Source organism: Cynocephalus volans, chromosome 5 (assembly GCF_027409185.1).
Source record: "Cynocephalus volans isolate mCynVol1 chromosome 5, mCynVol1.pri, whole genome shotgun sequence".
Lineage (NCBI taxonomy): Eukaryota > Metazoa > Chordata > Mammalia > Dermoptera > Cynocephalidae > Cynocephalus > Cynocephalus volans.
In genome coordinates, this window is record NC_084464.1 from 8,429,267 (window position 1) to 8,447,844 (window position 18,578).

General features: G+C 49.6%; 2 pseudogenes; both read left to right on the top strand.

The window, feature by feature from the left end:
* The first annotated feature begins 3,355 nt into the window (after positions 1 to 3,355).
* Positions 3,356 to 16,501, top strand: LOC134377734 (dead end protein homolog 1-like; annotated as a pseudogene).
* Positions 11,368 to 12,180, top strand: LOC134377779 (beclin-2-like; annotated as a pseudogene).
* Positions 16,502 to 18,578: the final 2,077 nt, after the last annotated feature.

An 18,578-nucleotide genomic window follows, 5' to 3' on the forward strand; every position in this document is an offset into this window, starting at 1 on the left:
CTCAACCTTAAGAGGGGCCTCACTCGAGTGTCCTTAAAGTACCATCCAACATAACTTTCTCGTTGGCCAGTTAGCTTGGTGGTTAAAGCCCCCCTGTAACACCAAGGTCAAGGTTTGGATCCCCACATCGGCCAGCTGCCAAAAGCAAACCAAAAAGTAGCTTTCTTTATTGTAAAAATACTATCAGATGGTCATCTGAGTACGACGTGTTTATAATTCAAAAGATGAATAGCCACACCAGATATTAACTGAAAATCAAAATACACCATTGCCCAGAGCAAACCAAGAATCATGGCTATCCTTCCCAGCACATCTTTGTCCGCCCTTCTGTGGACCTTCCTCTCCCCTTCTCCCCCACCCAGACAAACATTGAAAACACGGAAAATTGACAAGAGGACAAGATCCCTCCTACATAAAGGGCTGCAGGGATACAGAAGGCAAGAACTGAGGCTGGGGATAAGAGGGGCGGGGTAAGGAGAAAGGTGGACGTTTTCAGTTTGGGGTGAGAAAAAAGTGATTTGAGGCCACTGATGTATGTAGTGGAGCTTTGGGCCAGGGGTTGGGGGAGAACAAAGATTCAGTTTTGACTGCCAAGTATATTGTGAGCCTCTCCTCTTCCTTCCTGAGAAACTTCCAATAAGTTTCCACATGTTCTTTCATGATGTAAAGCGAGAAGTATGTCTTCTTGGGCTGTGTCATTATGTGCAGATTAATTCTGAGGTGAGAGTGTAGGGTGGCCAAAGACTAACTGGTGACATTTTACGATAGATCAATTGAGGGGTCACAGAAACCTGAAGATTAAAAAGCCAACAAGAGGCATTTTTTAAAATGCCAGTCGTGTCTTGCCATCCCCCCACTTCTCCATTGCTCTCGGGATAAACTCCCAAATCCTTACCCTGGTCTTCAAACCCGGGTGACCTGTCCCTTACTCTCCTCCCAGCTCCTCTCTGTTCCAAAAGGTGCCAATCCCGCCCTTCCTCTGCCCTTGGCCTTGCTATTCCCTGTGTGTCAACGTTTTATAACCAAACTGTACACTTCTTGAGGGCTCACTTAGCTTTGTTGTCCAGATGACACGTCGAATCGGTCCTACATACTAACTATCTATAAATAGAAGTGGTCATTGTGAAAGAGAACAGGAGGGCTGGCCAGTTAGCTCAGTTGGTTAGAGCACAGTCTTAGAACACCAACGAAGGCATGGGTTGGGATCCCCGTACTAACCAGACAAAGGAAAAGCAGAGAGAGAGAGAGAGAGAGAGAGAGAGAGAGAGAGAATAGGGAAGCGGTGAATTTGTCACAGACTTGGAGAGAATAGAAAATTCCAATAGGAGATTGATGAAATGGTTTAATGTCTAACTAAGCCTGTGACGGAATACCACGTAGGTATTAAAATCTTGTAGAAGAAAAACAACATAATACTTAATGACAATGCTTAGAATATATTAAGTAAAAAAGATGATATTATAATAAAACACATAATTTTATACTCCAAAAAGTTGGTTTTTGTTTCTGTTTTGGCAGCTGGCACGTAGTGGGGTCCGAACTCTTAACCTTGGTGTTAGCAACAGAATGCTCTAACTAACGGAGCCAACTGGCCAGCCCCAGAAAAGTATTTAAAGAGAAAATATTTCCAAGAATTAAGTATCCTTTTAATATACGAAGGTATTTCCCTGAAAGTTTTGTATTTAAAGTAATTAAAATTTTCTACCTGATATTATGAAAGAGACGGGATACTGGTTTTCAGCACTTCTATGTCACGTGTACTGGTGGTTCTAGCTAGGGCAATAAATAAAAAGGAAAATGTATAAGTATTAGAAGGGAAAAAATAAAATTCTATGTATATAACATAATCATATAATATCCAAAAAGATCAACAGATAAATTATTAGAATGAATAAATAAGTGAAGAAATTCCCTGGCTACAAAATCAATACAAAAATCAAATATATTTCTCTATCTAAGCAACAATTAGAAAAATAAATTTAAAATAGTTTAAATCATTAAATAACAAGAGTCATCTGACAAAAAGCCCTTTGCACAGAATATCATGTCATCAATTGCCTCTAGAATAGGGGTTGGCAAGCTTTTACTGTAAAAGGCCCCATAGAAAATGTTTTAGGATTTTTGGTCCATGTGGTTTCTGTTGCCTTTAGAGTGTAAAAAGCAGCCAGAGAAAATATGTGAATGAAGTGGGCATGGCTGTGTTCTAAGGAAACTGTATTTACCAGAACAGGCAGGAGGCTGGATCTGACTCGGGGCCCGAAAAGACGGATTCTGTCAATCTTGTCTGCAGTTACATAGCCAACTTGAAGGAGTTCCCACTGCCCAAATTTGGGACAATTTGAGCATCACGAAGAAAAGATAGTAATAACTTTTTATAAAACATTGAAAAAAAAATCCACAAATCCTTAATGATACTGGAAACGAAGGGGGCGAAACACTTATTTGTCATGATTTGAGATGACTCACATGGCTAATTCTTACTTTAAAATCCAGCATTGAAAAATGGAAAAGAAGAGAAAGATTAAAAAATCATGAAAAATTCAACATTGAAAGGGAAAATGACGAAGTATGCCCTGTTTTAGGAGGAACTGCAGTTTATCCCCAGATGAGAAGAGAAAATTCCTTATAGAAAAATGACACCTAGGGGGCTGGCTGGTTAGCTCAGTTGTTTAGAGCACAGCCTTGTAGCACCAAGGTCATGGGTTCAGATCCCGGTACTGGCCAGCCAAAAAAAAAAAGAAGAAAGAAAGAAAAGCAAAGAAAAGCAAAGAAAAAGTGCCATCTAATAAATGTAGAATGAACAATAAAATCATCGACTTAGGTTTTGATAATTGAACCTGGAAAGAGGGTCTTGGGAAGCAGATACTTGCATAGCACCAACGTACCCACAGACAAATGGCTGGCTCACTGACCATCCTTCATACTGAAGAAGTTTGCTGTCAACTTGAACCAGGTTATCAAATTTAACATCACTAACAAATAAAAATAAGTTAAACAAATTTAACATCACTAGCAGTGAGGCAATCTACCATTCTATTCCATACCTCTTGCCAGGATGTATTCACCTCCTGACATCGTCCAGACTGTATTCTTCCCAGAAAAAAGTTTTATTGAACCTTTCTAAGCCGTTAGACCTATATTCAGCTTATTGGAACAAGTTAAATGCCATCACAAAGAAATTGAGATTGCTCCAGAATGACATTTTTTTTTTTTATAAGACAACTGACCTGGTTTTCAAAAAGTCATTTTTTTTTAAGTAGGGGGAAAGCGTAGTGGATTGAATTGTGTCCCCCCCCAACTCATTGAGGCTTGACTTGTACTCCCCAGGTTTTCTGTAGTAGAAACTTAGGAGTCCAAGCGGGCGTGTGAGCTCCGGGGTGAGCAGGTGAATCCAGAGAACGAGGCGGCGTTGCAGGCGCGGGTCAGGGAGACGGGCGTCCGCCTGGTGCAGGTGGAGGGGCAGATGAAGGACGGCGGGCCAGCCCCAGGCCGGGTGGGCAGCCCGCCGCCGGCCGGCTCAGAGGTGCTCTCGGGCGGCTGCCCCAGGACGTCTCCGAGCACCAGGGGATCCCACTGTGGCAGCGCGCGTGCCGCCTGCAAGATCCGCCTGCCCATGACCTTCGGCGGCCTGAACCGCGGCTTCCCGACGCCCGCTGCAGCTCGCGGCGCGGCGCACAGGCCGCCATGGCCCCGCTGCACAGCCGCCCGCTGCGGCGAGAAGAGCGAGCTGCGCGTGGACGGGTCGCCGCTGACGGTAGCCGCCGCCGCTGCTGCTCGCGCTGCAGCCTCAGGGCCCGGCCTGAAGGAGGCGCTGCCGTTGCCCAGCCCCGGCGGCGCCCGCGCAGATCGCGCTGCTCAAGTTCAGCTCGCAGCGCACCGCCGCCGCCCTGCCCCCAAAGGCCCTAGGGGGAGGGCTGTCACGCCTCTGTGGAGGGCAGGTGGCCGTGGAGTGGCTCAAGCCAGGCCCGAAGCAGCGACTCCGCCAGCAGCTTGCGGGTCCCTCACTGCGGTGCCTACAGCCACAGGGCAGCCGATTGGCCTTGGCTACGGACAGTCTAGGGTCCCAAGGGGCTCGGGCTGCCCTCCAGCTGCTCTGCTAACAAATGAGGCTGGGCAGCCTGGTGTTCCTCACGAAGTGTTTGGGCACAGGACCTGCTGGCTGGCACCACTTCTGGTAGCAGGCGGTGATCCCTGGTCATCCAGTGCCTTTCAGCGGCCTTATCTGGGTTGCGCTGGCCGCAGATGGGCAGGACGGGCATGTGGTAGCCAAGGATGCGGCGTCCGCACAGCTGCTGGAGGCACCAAGTGAGTCTGGGGCCGGCTTCTTCTGGTCTGCTGGGGCTGAGCCAGGTGCCATCATGAAGCAGTGACCCCGTCCTCCACAGGCAGCCTAAACAAGGAGGCAGAGCCTGTGTCAGTCTCCAGCCCAGCAGGCCTGGGTGGCCACTGTCTGATCCCATTGGGGGAGGGGCGGGGTCCTGCCGCATGTGTGACACAGCCTCCCTGCTCGGGCAGGGCCTCATAGCACCTGGGTGGCTCGGGTTTGGCTTATGTGGTGGTGAAGGACCTTGCCCTCCCCCTCCCAGCCCAGGGTCAGACCTGACCCCATGGTGACACCCACACCTACCTTTGTCCCGTCACCCCTCCTTCTCCCACAGCTCAGTATGAATCATGCTTATTTTCTTGATTTCTTTTGGTTGGATTTTATTTGCGGGGCCGGCTGCACCAAAGGGTCAGAAATCCTGCCTTCATCCCCACTTCTTGGCATCTGGGTTTGGCTTATGTATAGTTTTGAGTTTCTCTGTGCTGATTGTATTTATATTAAATCCCTGGTTGCTGTAAAAAAAAAAAAAAAAGAAAGAAAAGAAAAGAAAGAAAGAAAAAGAAAAAGAAAAAAGAAAGAAACTTATCCCCCACTGTGACTGTTAAGAGGGTGGGAAATCCTATTATGGTAGTTGAAAGGTGGAGCCTTGAAGAGCTGATTGGATTGTAGGACCATGCAGGAGCAAATGGATTAAAAATGATGGTCAGGGGTGTGGTTCTGAGGACTTTAAAAGAAGAGGAGAGTCTGTCTTTCTCTGTCTTGCTCTCTCAGCTTCCACCATCTTGAAATGTGAGACCCCGGGGTCACTGTCACCACCACCAGATGGACTTTGGACTTCCCAGCCTCAGAAACTGTAAGCAATAGATTTTGTTTTCTTTACAAATCACCCACTTTCAAGTATTTTGTTATAAGCAACAGGAATGAACTAACACAGAATGTATTTGATGAAAAGAAACAAAACAAGGGCCGGCCTGTGGCTCAGTCGGGAGAGTGTGGTGCTGATAACACCAAGGCCCCGGGTTCAGATCCCATATAGGGATGGCTGGTTAGCTCACTGTTTGAGCGTGGTGCTGACAACACCAAGTCAAGGGTTAAGATCCCCTTACCGGTCATCTATTTTAAAAAAAGGAAAAAAACAAGCGATTATAATGTGAACTTTGATTAAGAAAAAAAGCAGCCCCTGACCACCATCGCTGAGCCAGGCCATGGAGTTCTCCTACTGAACATAAACCATGTCCCAGAACACTCTCTCTGTTACCTTTCTGGAGCAAGACAAAAACCAAGACCGATCTATAATTGTCTAAGAACAGACAAAAACCAGAACTTTGTCCAAACCACAAAAGGGCCAGATGTCTCTCTCCCTTTCCTGCACTAGTTTGCCTGCTTCTAAGTAAAAGTTAAGATAATCATAGAATTGCTCTTGCTTTTCGACAGCACCCAGTCTAGAGCAAAACCACCCCTCCCTTGAACCCTCCCCCAATCAACTAACACAAGCTGAAGTCCTATAAGCCCCATCTTGAGTTGCAAAGAGTTCAATCAAATATGTCCTATCCTCCTACCTTTACAAGTATGTTCCTGGCATCCAGGTCCCACCGCTTGCTCACCAATCAGAAACAAAAGACTGGTGAGTCCCAAATGTTGGTGCGAGGCAGGAAGTTCACTATCAGATGTCTAAGGAGACAGACTAGAACTGTCTACCACTTTAGGGTTTCAGGGGAGTTTAAGGGGGAGCGGAGGGAATGGAGCACGGGAAATGAAAAGCAGGAGGGAGGGGCACGTGCAAGGAACCAGGTGCAGTCTCAGCCAGCCTCCGTCTGGTTTCTGCTCCCGTCCTTGCTGTTATCTCAGGGTCCTGCTGGAGGGATGGAATCAGCATAGCTTTAGTGAGTCTTCCTTGGATAGCACGTGAAATTCTGCAGCTCCAGGCTGACCGGAGAACAGCTTCACGTCCATGTATAGAACGTCATCTTGCCCCATAACCGAGGTTCAAAATATCAAATAACCATGGGGAAAGAGGGAACTCAGAGAAATGAAGTCCAAGGGAAAAAGGATCTGTGTCCTTTTCAAATCTTTGAGAACCCATGCCGTTTTAGTTCCCAACATGGCTTCAGCCCTGCTCACTCCAACAACTTACCTTCCTAATTACCTGGAAAGTCAGTTTCAAGTTTAGAATGTTTAGACACCCTGAAGTTTCAGGCTGGGCCATACTGTGAGGACCACAGCCTGCACACGATCTCCCCTTCTCTTCCCACCCCGGCTCCACTCCACAAGTCAAAAAGCCTGTTGGGTTTCCATGTGGACACAGCAACCAGGCTTGGGTTTGGTGATAATATTTGGCAAGCCTCAGCCAGGAGCTGAGTGCCCCCTAACCCACTCCCCCTCATCTCTGTCTCAATCGAACACATCTAGTTTCAAAAGATGGGCCTGCCCCCCGCAGCCCAGAAGTTAAATCTCTGTGTCAGTGTCCTCAACTGTAAAACCTGATCGTGCAACTTTGAAAGACCCTCATGCAAATGGGTACGATTAGTCACCTGTACCAGATTAATCCACCCAAGCAGGATCTGGAAAGAAGAAAGTCCAGAGAGAAAGACCATGCAAGAAGATGTCACTGTTTACTGACAAGACTGCCACTCTGCAGCCGGCTGTTTTCACTCAGACTCTGTACATCTTTGCTTATGTGTAAAATTTGGTGTATTGTAATAATTATGGTGCAGACAGGGAAAACAGGCCAAGAGCAAAAGCAACATTTTCAAGGTTATAGGGCAGAAACCAGACCTGTCATTAGTCGTAGTCCATGCTACCTTCCACACCGTCATGGGTTTTTATCTCTAGTTTGGTCCATTAGCTCCATGTGACACTGGTCATGGGATGGGTTTCAGAGATGTTTGCTCACACATGACTGATGACATCCTTAGGAAGGAGATGCTAGAATGATCACCACTGTGCAGAAGGGGAGACTGGGAAGGTCCTGAGAGTCACAGTGCCTTGTCCAGGGTCACATAAGTGATAAGAAGGAGGAGCTGGGGCTGAACCTCCATGTATCTCGTCCGAGCTGTGAAGCTGGCTGCACCCAGGCCTTGCACAGGGGTGTGGTCAGGCAGTGTTGGTGGAAGTGTGGGCAATAGAGAGAGTTCATGGGGAAGGAGGGTCAGCAGTCAGGTACCCAGAGGGGCACTTGCAGTCTTGTACACAGAGGTGGGGTTCAGGAAATGAGGTACCAGGAAGTGACCTCACTTCCTTGACGACAGACCCCAACTGAACTCGGAACTCGGTAACCTGGCACCCACATTCTATACACAGCCCCTTCCCCAGCTCACTTGGCCACAGGCAGAGTGAGATGTTGTGCTGTATCCCGAGGTCCCGGGGCAGTAGCCCCAGGCAGCCCTGGGCTGAGAGGTTTGTCCGATGCTTCCGGCGCTGGGTCAGCCCTCGCCCTGGACTCCTGTGGCCATTTGGCAGGAGGTCCCCAAAGGTAACGTCAGGTGTCCCAGGGCAGGGCGGGCCAGGCCAGGCCAGCACTGTGAGCCTCCCTGGGTGACCGCACACCCTCCTCCTGTGTGAGGGGGGACATGGGGACATGGGACACCCTCCCAGGGCAGGGGCAGAGGGTGGGGGCTTTATAAACCTGCTGGTCCTGGTGCGTTCACACCTCAGGTCAGGGCTGGAGGGTGAAAGGGGACTGCGGGGGTGGCAACCACCACCCTGTACATGAACCCTGGGCCCTCAGGCTGTCCTCTCATGTCCTCCCTGGGGTTAAGACTGGCCTCCAGCCCCTTCCCTCCTGGGGGTTCACGTTGCTCTCACTGTGCATCTCTTCCCTGTCCTGACCTAGAGTGAAGACAAGTCTTCCCTCAGCCCAGATGCCACCCACAGGTTGTGGCCTGTCCCCGCAGGCACCCTGCAGAAGTGGGTGGAGCACCTGGTGCCCGCTGTCATGCGTGGCAACCACTCCTACGTGCACACCTATCTCCTGAGCTTCAGGAACTTTGCCACTCCCCAGCAGGCGCTGCACCTGCTTTTCCTCAGGTGAGCACTCTGCCCCTCGATCACACAGTGTCACTCGGCTGCCTCCCAGCTGTGAGTCTTGGGACTGTCACCACACCCCTCTGAGCCTCAGTTTCCACCTGTGTTCAGTGGGTGGTAACAGGAACAAGCTCCAGTGGGTCCCCCATGGAAAGTGCTGCTCCTGAGTCCAGCCCTGTGGAAAGTTCTGCTGGAGGGGCCACGGTCATCCTCATTCAGGATTCCTGCACCCCCCCCCACGGGGAAGTCTCTGTCACACCCTCACTGACCTCGTTGACTTGGGCTTCACTCTTTTCACATTTGAGATTCTATCTGTAGGCTTCTGGGTGTATTCAAAGCAGGGAGGCTGGAGGCTGGCAGAGGGGCTTCAGGTGCACCCAGATATCTTGGGAGGAGTTGGTTGGCGTTCATTCCTTCAACAAACATATCTGAAGTCACACTATGTGCAGTGACTTTCTGGGCACTGACCATATTCCAATGAACCGAGGAGACTACATTCCCTGCCCTCCTGGGCTTCCATTCTAGTCAGAGGTCAGACAACCACAATATACATGAGAAGCAGGTAGTGCCACCATATGGTAGATGTGACACCGTCCTGGTCTCCTCTAGGTACAGAAGCATTCTTTCCAATTTTCATGGGGATGGCGGAGCCCTGGAGCAGCTAAAATGGTGAGTGGGGTTTGGGTGCAGATGGAGGGGCTCCCATCTCCACAGAACTGTGTGTGGTCGGTGGGGGCCTGTGGATGGTGGGGGCTGGCAGAACTCTGGCTGCCACACATCTTATGATTCCTGCTACAGGGCCCAGGGCACAGGCTTTCCTGCAGGAAAAGGAGTCAAGATGAGCTGGGAATGGGGCCACAGGCACTGTAGGGTGTGCGAGAGGCTGGAGAGCAGAGTGAGCCCAGAGACAACCTGCCCCACCCCTCCCATCCAGCCCTGCCCACACCCCCAGAGCCCGTGCTGAGCCAGAGCAGGTGTGCAGAGCATCCCGCTCACACTCGGGGATGCTCACCCATGCGGATGCCCAGCTGGTGCTGGTGGTGCAGAGTGTGGTCAGGGTCAAGAGATCAGTGTCAGTGGGAAGAGGAGATGCAGATTTGGATGGGGACAGTTGGGCAGCACGTCCACGTGTCACCTCAAGTTTGGGGTTTTCCAAGGGCCCTGGGAAGGCCAGGGGAGCAGAGCCTCCCTCTGTTTCCTCATTCATCAGATATTCCTGGACACCTCCTGTGTGCCAGCGAGTAATGCCCAGAGCAGACAGCACCCTCCTGCCCTGATGGACAGGTCATTCCAATAGGGACGGGGCAGGGACCCAGACAGAGGAGGGTGTCAGGTTTCCCTGAAGAAGGGAAAGGTGGTCACAGCAGTGATTGAAGGCACCCCCCACAGAGGCTTTTGCCAGCCCCTCCTTGGTTTCCAGGACCATCTCTGCCGGGGCTGCCGTAATGGGGGTGGACATTGGAGGGGCTGGTCTATGGTCAGGCAGGGGCACAGGGTACAAGACTGCAGCTCACTCAAGGGAGCCCTGAGAGGGCAGCATAGAGGGATAGGCCAGGCCTCTGATGCTGCTGCCCACCTTTCTCCCCCAGTGCCATGTCCTCCATCCTAGAGATCTGGCTGGAATTCTATTCCATTGACTTCCACGAGCCTCCTGAATTTCATGGTTTGAAGTCTCTGCTGGCCCATGTCCGTGTCAATATGCCGGGCTCAGAGGCGGAGCGTAAGGCTGATCTTCTTCTGGCGCAGCTGGAGAAGCTGGAGCACCTGGAGCCCAGTGAGGCAGAGACTGAGGGTGAGGAGGAAGAGGGTGGGTGCCTGTGAGTGTTTGGGGAGGGGGCTGGGCTGGGCCACACAGAGCAGAGTTTCCAGAAGCAGGCTGGGGACAGGGGCACTGAGTACTCAGAACAATCATGCAGTGTCCTGCAGTGTGGGGAGACTTCCTGAGGCTGGGTCTCTGGACTTGGGCTTCTCAGAAAGACTGTCATTGGAAGAGACATAGAAACTCATGTTGATATTTTCAATTGTTGTCACTCCACTTCCAGCTTCTGCCCAGGCTGAACAACTGTCCCAAGAGCTAAGGCCATCTTCAGCTCCAGCTCCACCTCCACTGCCAGAGCCAGAGCGAAAGCAAGATCCTGAGCCCGAGCCCGAGCACGAGCAAGATCCTGAGCCAGAGCCAGAGGAAGATCTAGAGCCCGAGCCCGAGCCCGAGCCCGAGCAAGGGCAAGAGCTAGACAGAGCCAGAGCAAGCTCACCTAACCACCCCTGAAACATCAAAAGAAGTGGAAGAAACAGCAGCACCCAGGGGAGCCCCGCCTCCAGAGCTCCCACAAACACCCTCACCAGTCCCCACTCCAGAGCTGTCCTTCCCCTTCCCTGCCACCGTGCTTGTCCTCGTTTTTGTCTTTGTCCTGCATCTCCCAAATTTTATCATCTTTTCTCTTAACTTATATCCCTTGTATAAAATAAAGTGTTTTAATATTTTCAAAATTACAATTCAGTGGCATGAAGTACATTTCTCATGTGCTGCAGCCCTCACCTCTGTCTAGTGAGAGAACAGCTTCATCAGCTCTGCAGCCATTAAGCTGTCACTGCCCATCCCGCCTCTCCTAGTCCCTGACAACCACTCCATTTTCTGTGTGTGTGAATTGACCTGTCGTGGATTGTTCCTATCAGTACAGTTATGTGGTCTTTTGTATCTGGCCACATAACATGAGAAGGAACTGATTAATTTTTATTTTATGTTTCCAGTAAGAGGAAAATGACAGAAAAATCAAAGACTATATGTAGAGACACAAAGCCCCGATAGTTATTATTGCCCTAATCTTGAAATAGGAACTACTTTTGAATGAGTGGAGAGCCAGATGCCACAGAGGAAAAGACTGACTTTTGCTGGTCAAAACAAACCAAGAATAATGTCCAAAGCTTAAAAGACAAACCCCAGATTGGAAAATTCTTCATGATCAGAGAAAGGGGCATTATTCCGTCGGATAACCCAGAGTCTGAAACAGCTCGAGAGCCAGGACTACAGGCACTGCCTGGACACCAGCGAGCAGTTGGGGCGGGAGGAGCTGCAGACAGAGCTGGGGGACCTGGAACGGGAGGAGGCAAGGCTGGCCCAGGAGCTGGAGGACGTGGACGTGAACCTTGCAAGGGCGGCTGCGGAGCTGCAGGCAGCCCAGGCCGAGACTGCAGAGCTGCAGCGGTGGGAGCGGTGGGTCCAGAGGGACTGCAGGGCACTGGAGTGGCAAGAGCTGGGACTGTAGGATGAGTTGAGGAGCGTGGAGAACCAGCTGCGCCACGCCCGTGGGCAGCTGCACTGGCTGAAGAAAACCAACATCTTCAATGCCACGTTTAAGACCTGGGAGGAAGGCCCCTTGGGCGTCATCAGTAACTTTAGACTGGGTCCTCTCCCCCACTGTCCCCGTGCACTGGGATGAGATTAATGCTGCCTGGGGACAGACGGCACTGCTGCTGCTTGCCCTGTCCAATGTGACTGGGCTGCCGTTTCAGAGGTACAGGCTGGTCGCCTGTAGAAACCACTCCTATCTGAAGTCCTTAACAGATGGCTCCACTGAGCTGCCCCTGTTCTATTATGCGGGTGGGGTGAGTCCTTGAGTAACAGACTTGACCATGCCATGCAGGCCTTCCTGGACGGCATGCAGCAGTTCAAGGAAGAGGCTGGGAAGGGTGAGCAGGGCGTCTGCCTGCCCTACAAGAGCCACGTGGGCAAAGGCCTGCTGGAGGACGCTGGGGGCAGCAGGGAATGCTGCTCCATCACCACCCTTTGGAACACAGAGGAGCGGTGGAGCAAGGCGCTCAGACTCATGCTGCTCAACCTTAAGAGGGGCCTCACTCGAGTGTCCTTAAAGTACCATCCAACATAACTTTCTCGTTGGCCAGTTAGCTTGGTGGTTAAAGCCCCCCTGTAACACCAAGGTCAAGGTTTGGATCCCCACATCGGCCAGCTGCCAAAAGCAAACCAAAAAGTAGCTTTCTTTATTGTAAAAATACTATCAGATGGTCATCTGAGTACGACGTGTTTATAATTCAAAAGATGAATAGCCACACCAGATATTAACTGAAAATCAAAATACACCATTGCCCAGAGCAAACCAAGAATCATGGCTATCCTTCCCAGCACATCTTTGTCCGCCCTTCTGTGGACCTTCCTCTCCCCTTCTCCCCCACCCAGACAAACATTGAAAACACGGAAAATTGACAAGAGGACAAGATCCCTCCTACATAAAGGGCTGCAGGGATAAAGAAGGCAAGAACTGAGGCTGGGGATAAGAGGGGCGGGGTAAGGAGAAAGGTGGACGTTTTCAGTTTGGGGTGAGAAAAAAGTGATTTGAGGCCACTGATGTATGTAGTGGAGCTTTGGGCCAGGGGTTGGGGGAGAACATTCAAAGATTCAGTTTTGACTGCCACGTATATTGTGAGCCTCTCCTCTTCCTTCCTGAGAAACTTCCAATAAGTTTCCACATGTTCTTTCATGATGTAAAGCGAGAAGTATGTCTTCTTGGGCTGTGTCATTATGTGCAGATTAATTCTGAGGTGAGAGTGTAGGGTGGCCAAAGACTAACTGGTGACATTTTACGATAGATCAATTGAGGGGTCACAGAAACCTGAAGATTAAAAAGCCAACAAGAGGCATTTTGTAAAATGCCAGTCGTGTCTTGCCATCCCCCCACTTCTCCATTGCTCTCGGGATAAACTCCCAAATCCTTACCCTGGTCTTCAAACCCGGGTGACCTGTCCCTTACTCTCCTCCCAGCTCCTCTCTGTTCCAAAAGGTGCCAATCCCGCCCTTCCTCTGCCCTTGGCCTTGCTATTCCCTGTGTGTCAACGTTTTATAACCAAACTGTACACTTCTTGAGGGCTCACTTAGCTTTGTTGTCCAGATGACACGTCGAATCGTTCCTACATACTAAGTATCTATAAATAGAAGTGGTCATTGTGAAAGAGAACAGGAGGGCTGGCCAGTTAGCTCAGTTGGTTAGAGCACAGTCTTAGAACACCAACGAAGGCATGGGTTGGGATCCCCGTACTAACCAGACAAAGGAAAAGCAGAGAGAGAGAGAGAGAGAGAGAGAGAGACAGAGAGAGAGAGAGAATAGGGAAGCGGTGAATTTGTCACAGACTTGGAGAGAATAGAAAATTCCAATAGGAGATTGAAAAAATGGTATAATGTCTAACTAAGCCTGTGACGGAATACCACGTAGGTATTAAAATCTTGTAGAAGAAAAACAACATAATACTTAATGACAATGCTTAGAACATATTAAGTAAAAAAGATGATATTATAATAAAACACATAATTTTATACTCCAAAAAGTTGGTTTTTGTTTCTGTTTTGGCAGCTGGCACGTAGTGGGGTCCGAACTCTTAACCTTGGTGTTAGCAGCAGAATGCTCTAACTAACGGAGCCAACTGGCCAGCCCCAGAAAAGTATTTAAAGAGAAAATATTTCCAAGAATTAAGTATCCTTTTAATATACGAAGGTATTTCCCTGAAAGTTTTGTATTTAAAGTAATTAAAATTTTCTACCTGATATTATGAAAGAGACGGGATACTGGTTTTCAGCACTTCTATGTCACGTGTACTGGTGGTTCTAGCTAGGGCAATAAATAAAAAGGAAAATGTATAAGTATTAGAAGGGAAAAAATAAAATTCTATGTATATAACATAATCATATAATATCCAAAAAGATCAACAGATAAATTATTAGAATGAATAAATAAGTGAAGAAATTCCCTGGCTACAAAATCAATACAAAAATCAAATATATTTCTCTATCTAAGCAACAATTAGAAAAATAAATTTAAAATAGTTTAAATCATTAAATAACAAGAGTCATCTGACAAAAAGCCCTTTGCACAGAATATCATGTCATCAATTGCCTCTAGAATAGGGGTTGGCAAGCTTTTACTGTAAAAGGCCCCATAGAAAATGTTTTAGGATTTTTGGTCCATGTGGTTTCTGTTGCCTTTAGAGTGTAAAAAGCAGCCAGAGAAAATATGTGAATGAAGTGGGCATGGCTGTGTTCTAAGGAAACTGTATTTACCAGAACAGGCAGGAGGCTGGATCTGACTCGGGGCCCGAAAAGACGGATTCTGTCAATCTTGTCTGCAGTTACATAGCCAACTTGAAGGAGTTCCCACTGCCCAAATTTGGGACAATTTGAGCATCACGAAGAAAAGATAGTAATAACTTTTTATAAAACATTGAAAAAAAAATCCACAAATCCTTAATGATACTGGAAACGAAGGGGGCGAAACACTTATTTGTCATGATTTGAGATGACTCACATGGCTAATTCTTACTTTAAAATCCAGCATTGAAAAATGGAAAAGAAGAGAAAGATTAAAAAATCATGAAAAATTCAACATTGAAAGGGAAAATGACGAAGTATGCCCTGTTTTAGGAGGAACTGCAGTTTATCCCCAGATGAGAAGAGAAAATTCCTTACAGAAAAATGACACCTAGGGGGCTGGCTGGTTAGCTCAGTTGTTTAGAGCACAGCCTTGTAGCACCAAGGTCATGGGTTCAGATCCCGGTACTGGCCAGCCAAAAAAAAAAAAGAAGAAAGAAAGAAAAGCAAAGAAAAGCAAAGAAAAAGTGCCATCTAATAAATGTAGAATGAACAATAAAATCATCGACTTAGGTTTTGATAATTGAACCTGGAAAGAGGGTCTTGGGAAGCAGATACTTGCATAGCACCAAAGTACCCACAGACAAATGGCTGGCTCACTGACCATCCTTCATACTGAAGAAGTTTGCTGTCAACTTGAACCAGGTTATCAAATTTAACATCACTAACAAATAAAAATAAGTTAAACAAATTTAACATCACTAGCAGTGAGGCAATCTACCATTCTATTCCATACCTCTTGCCAGGATGTATTCACCTCCTGACATCGTCCAGACTGTATTCTTCCCAGAAAAAAGTTTTATTGAACCTTTCTAAGCCGTTAGACCTATATTCAGCTTATTGGAACAAGTTAAATGCCATCACAAAGAAATTATGAGATTGCTCCAGAATGACATTTTTTTTTTTTTATACGACAACTGACCTGGTTTTCAAAAAGTCATTTTTTTTTAAGTAGGGGGAAAGCGTAGTGGATTGAATTGTGTCCCCCCCCCAACTCATTGAGGCTTGACTTGTACTCCCCAGGTTTTCTGTAGTAGAAACTTACGAGTCCAAGCGGGCGTGTGAGCTCCGGGGTGAGCAGGTGAATCCAGAGAACGAGGCGGCGTTGCAGGCGCGGGTCAGGGAGACGGGCGTCCGCCTGGTGCAGGTGGAGGGGCAGAGGAAGGACGGCGGGCCAGCCCCAGGCCGGGTGGGCAGCCCGCCGCCGGCCGGCTCGGAGGTGCTCTCGGGCGGCTGCCCCAGGACGTCTCCGAGCACCAGGGGATCCCACTGTGGCAGCGCGCGGGCCGCCTGCAAGATACGCCTGCCCATGACCTTCGGCGGCCTGAGCCGCGGCTTCCCGACGCCCGCTGCATCTCGCGGCGCGGCGCGCAGGCCGCCATAGCCCCGCTGCACAGCCGCCCGCTGCGACGAGAAGAGCGAGCTGCGCGTGGACGGGTCGCCGCTGACGGTAGCCGCCGCCGCTGCTGCTCGCGCTGCAGCCTCAGGGCCCGGCCTGCAGGAGGCGCTGCCGCTGCCCAGCCCCGGCGGCGCCCGCGCAGATCGCGCTGCTCAAGTTCAGCTCGCAGCGCACCGCCGCCGCCCTGCCCCCAAAGGCCCTAGGGGGAGGGCTGTCACGCCTCTCTGGAGGGCAGGTGGCCGTGGAGTGGCTCAAGCCAGGCCCGAAGCAGCGACTCCGCCAGCAGCTTGCGGGTCCCTCACTGCGGTGCCTACAGCCACAGGGCAGCCGATTGGCCTTGGCTACGGACAGTCTAGGGTCCCAAGGGGCTCGGGCTGCCCTCCAGCTGCTCTGCTAACAAATGAGGCTGGGCAGCCCGGTGTTCCTCGCGAAGTGTTTGGGCACAGGACCTGCTGGCTGGCACCACTTCTGGTAGCAGGCGGTGATCCCTGGTCATCCAGTGCCTTTCAGCGGCCTTATCTGGGTTGCGCTGGCCGCAGATGGGCAGGACGGGCATGTGGTAGCCAAGGATGCGGCGTCCGCACAGCTGCTGGAGGCACTGAGTGAGTCTGGGGCCGGCTTCTTCTGGTCTGCTGGGGCTGAGCCAGGTGCCATCATGAAGCAGTGACCCCGTCCTCCACAGGCAGCCTAAACAAGGAGGCAGAGCCTGTGTCAGTCTCCAGCCCAGCAGGCCTGGGTGGCCACTGTCTGATCCCATTGGGGGAGGGGCGGGGTCCTGCCGCATGTGTGACACAGCCTCCCTGCTCGGGCAGGGCCTCATAGCACCTGGGTGGCTCGGGTTTGGCTTATGTGGTGGTGAAGGACCTTGCCCTCCCCCTCCCAGCCCAGGGTCAGACCTGACCCCATGGTGACACCCACGCCTACCTTTGTCCCGTCACACCTCCTTCTCCCACAGCTCAGTATGAATCATGCTTATTTTCTTGATTTCTTTTGGTTGGATTTTATTTGCGGGGCCGGCTGCACCAAAGGGTCAGAAATCCTGCCTTCATCCCCACTTCTTGGCATCTGGGTTTGGCTTATGTATAGTTTTGAGTTTCTCTGTGCTGATTGTATTTATATTAAATCCCTGGTTGCTGTAAAAAAAAAAAAAGAAAGAAAAGAAAAGAAAGAAAGAAAAAGGAAAAGAAAAAAGAAAGAAACTTAGCCCCCACTGTGACTGTTAAGAGGGTGGGAAATCCTATTATGGTAGTTGAAAGGTGGAGCCTTGAAGAGCTGATTGGATTGTAGGACCATGCAGGAGCAAATGGATTAAAAATGATGGTCAGGGGTGTGGTTCTGAGGACTTTAAAAGAAGAGGAGAGTCTGTCTTTCTCTGTCTTGCTCTCTCAGCTTCCACCATCTTGAAATGTGAGACCCCGGGGTCACTGTCACCACCACCAGATGGACTTTGGACTTCCCAGCCTCAGAAACTGTAAGCAATAGATTTTGTTTTCTTTACAAATCACCCACTTTCAAGTATTTTGTTATAAGCAACAGGAATGAACTAACACAGAATGTATTTGATGAAAAGAAACAAAACAAGGGCCGGCCTGTGGCTCAGTCGGGAGAGTGTGGTGCTGATAACACCAAGGCCCCGGGTTCAGATCCCACAGAGGGATGGCTGGTTAGCTCACTGGGTGAGCGTGGTGCTGACAACACCAAGTCAGGGGTTAAGATCCCCTTACCGGTCATCTTTTTTAAAAAAAGGAAAAAAACAACCGATTATAATGTGAACTTTGAGAAAGGAAAAAAGCAGCCCCTGACCACCGTAGCTGAGCCAGGCCATGGAGTTCTCCTACTGAACATAAACCATGTCCCAGAACACTCTCTCTGTTACCTTTCTGGAGCAAGACAGAAACCAAGACCGTTCTGTAATTGTCTAAGAACAGACACAAACAAGAGCTTTGTCCAAACCACAAAAGGGCCAGATGTCTCTCTCCCTTTCCTGCACTAGTTTGCCTGCTTCTAAGTAAAACTTAAGATAATCATAGAATTGCTCTTGCTTTTTGACAGCACCCAGTCTAGAACAAAACCACCCCTTCCTTGAACCCTCCCCCAATCAACTAACACAAGCTGAAGTCCTATAAGCCCCAGCTTGAGTTGCAAAGAGTTCAATCAAATATGTCCTCTCCTCCTACCTTTACAAGTATGTTCCTGGCATCCAGGTCCCACCGCTTGCTCACCAATCAGAAACAAAAGACTGGTGAGTCCCAAATGTTGGTGCGAGGCAGGAAGTTCACTATCAGATGTCTAAGGAGACAGACTAGAACTGTCTACCACTTTAGGGTTTCAGGGGAGTTTAAGGGGGAGCGGAGGGAATGGAGCACGGGAAATGAAAAGCAGGAGGGAGGGGCACGTGCAAGGAACCAGGTGCAGTCTCAGCCAGCCTCCGTCTGGTTTCTGCTCCCGTCCTTGCTGTTATCTCAGGGTCCTGCTGGAGGGATGGAATCAGCATAGCTTTAGTGAGTCTTCCTTGGATAGCACGTGAAATTCTGCAGCTCCAGGCTGACCGGAGAACAGCTTCACGTCCATGTATAGAACGTCATCTTGCCCCATAACCGAGGTTCAAAATATCAAATAACCATGGGGAAAGAGGGAACTCAGAGAAATGAAGTCCAAGGGAAAAAGGATCTGTGTCC